This window comes from Morone saxatilis, unplaced genomic scaffold (assembly GCF_004916995.1).
Source record: "Morone saxatilis isolate NCDOM2014 unplaced genomic scaffold, NCSU_SB_2.0 Contig21, whole genome shotgun sequence".
Taxonomy (NCBI): domain Eukaryota; kingdom Metazoa; phylum Chordata; class Actinopteri; family Moronidae; genus Morone; species Morone saxatilis.
The window spans coordinates 11,128,922-11,131,808 of NW_023339774.1; positions in this window are offsets into that span (position 1 = coordinate 11,128,922).

Genomic DNA, 2,887 nt, shown 5'->3' on the forward strand with positions numbered 1-2,887 from the left:
AATGAGCTGTTTCTATCTACAGAGGGAGCAGGTCCTCCCTCGCTGGTGGTTGAACACGGCCATGTTGAACTGCAATGTTTCGCATCCATTGCAGTTTCTGCAACACGCTTGGAAGGTGAGCAGTATTCAGTTTCAATTGCTAGATGCCACTTAGTCCTACACACTGTTCCTTTACAGGTCCAGAGACTACCTGTCATTGCTGCAAAATATAACATATGAATAAGATGAGAAACCTTATTTTGCAACCCAATAGCATCATTTAGATTTTTGATTGCTTTGATCTTTCTCATCTGTGCTGTCAGAGACATCTGAGGCCTTGAAGTTATTAAAAGCTCTTAAAGCAAAATTAATCCTCAGCGCATAACAATAACATAACAAAAGCAATTTATCACCTTATCATCATGGGAATTTGAAAGCAATCAATGTTCTTTGAACAACCAACGTTTGTTCTAATAATGAATGTACAGGAATTTATCATTGTGACTCTGGTGCAAAGACATATTGACAACTTTCAGAGCTACAATACATCGAAGGCACAGGTGTAACACTGCCTCGGATAAGCTGCAAACAGACAGATGGAGCAAAACATAATGCACACCACGGACTTTAACGTTAACGTTGCACTAAATGAGATGTATTAAGATGAGCTGTATGAAATCATTTATTAGTTTAATTTTCCTACAGTTGGATTACCCATTATTACATTGTGTTAGATGTGATGTGCCTGCTCCCAGTATGCATCAACGTGTAGGAAAATACAAATGGTAATAATACTAATTTAAAAATGTCTCTGAAGTGAAAAAGTCTGAGAAGTGAGACAAAAAACAAAGTTGGTAAAGAATGGCCACAACTCTCAGGAAGAAGCTATTGAGGTCAAGGGTGTTTTTGATGTAGTTGGTCTTGATGGACCAGATGGGGAAACTAAGAAACAACTGCCGAGCCTCTGAGTGGCTGTTTCTGTCAACCTAAGCAAGCGGCTCACTTTGCTACTTGCCTCACTCCACATTTTTCTACCTACTTGTCAGGATGATCAAAACACAGTCCAGTAGGTAAACACATGCAGTTGGGGAGTAAAGTGTTGCTGACTCTGTAATTGTGTGAGGCGGCATTATGTTTCCCTTTCAAGGTACATCAGAAGGAGACGGGGAAAAGCTGCACAAATCAGGAGAGGGCTGTACACTACCAACTTTTTATTCATGAAGCTAACAAGAGACGTTTCAGTTAACTTGCCCTTCTGCACGATCAAAACCACACTCGACCTGAAGGACAATTATAATATAGAGGAATTAATAGAGATTTATTAGAAAGAAAGGCAACTAACATCTGTAAGTCTGCATTAGATAGAGTACAAATTCATTTTAATTTCAATTTAAATGTGTATCAACATATGTTTCCATTTCAATCTCAGTTATTCTCTATATTATATTATACATTCACATTATAGTAATTGAATTGTATCTAAGATTTGAGTAAGTAACTTTGATTGGGATGCATTGTTGAATTCTCCTACAGATGTATTACGATATATTGAAATTAATAACCTCTCTGCACCTTCAATTTATATGTGATTTGAAAAATCTACTATAAACATGTAATCTAATGAAAGTTTGTAGGTTAATTAATAAAACTTCTCATGTCTGCCTTTGAGAGTTCACTGACAGATGAGGCTTCACAGTCCTTTCCACCACTAGGAGGAGCAATAATCAGTTCCACAAGTGATAAAACTGAACATGAATGAATAATATGTGTATGACTAATATGAATATATTTCTGCTAATTATAGTGCCTTGATCATAAATCTCTAACTGAATGAATAACCAGACTTTAGGACTCTCATGGGACTCATCACAAGACTCATCACAGCTCCCCCTGAGCAGCGCCCTGATGTGTGTGTACATTATATAATTATATATAATCATATATATATATTATTACATTAACTAATTTCATGTTTTGCTTTTTAGAATATTTTATACATTGCTGCTTTTTCCTATATTCTAGTTTTAATAAATAAGATCATGTAGCTGAAATACAGTAATTGTCATTGTGAGTTCATAGATAGATAGATAGAAAAAATACTATTTTTCGACATTTAATCCCACAGTTTGCTCAGACCTAAGCATGGCATCTCATATATTTGAAAAAGTTATATTAACTTCCAGAACAAAAAAACAAAAAGACTAACTGCGCCGTGATGGGGGTGAAACTGCAGAGGTTGGGATTAGGGAATTCCTGATTCAATACCGACAAAACCAGGACAAGGGTAATCGATAAATAAAGGGAAAATACAGACAATTTGCGGTCGAATTTTACCAAGACAACTGGAAAATAACGTCACAAGTGGGATGTATGCTCCCAGTTATTAATACCGTACAGATATATCACAATTCATCTTAAATCAACCACTCTCCCGCGCTCCTTCCTCTGACTGTGTCTCACAGAATAAACGCGGGCTCAAATGCCCGGATAGGATGTCGTGTCCATCCCGTGGCTTAAATTTATGCAGACTGTCTTCATTCACTGGTTTCCACACAGAGAAAAAGAGAGAGCGAGAGATAGAGGGAAAAAAAAAAACCTTCCGCCTCAAGAAGGTGGGAGGTGTCACGCGGTATGTAGACCCAGCCAATCAGGAGTAAGTGCGCATTGCGATCCTGTGCAGAAGGATTGTTTCATTAAAGGCTTGGTGGTGATCAATGAACAAGTGGAGCTGTCCACGGTGCTAAAAGTTACTCCATGATGGACAGACTTTCAGCACCACGGGCAGCTCCACGTTTATAAATCCTATTTTATAAAACAACATATATGAGCAGCTATAGGCGATATAATGCAACATGTATTATTTTAAAGCCGTTCTTTACAACTTTACAGATGTTTATATTCTTTATTG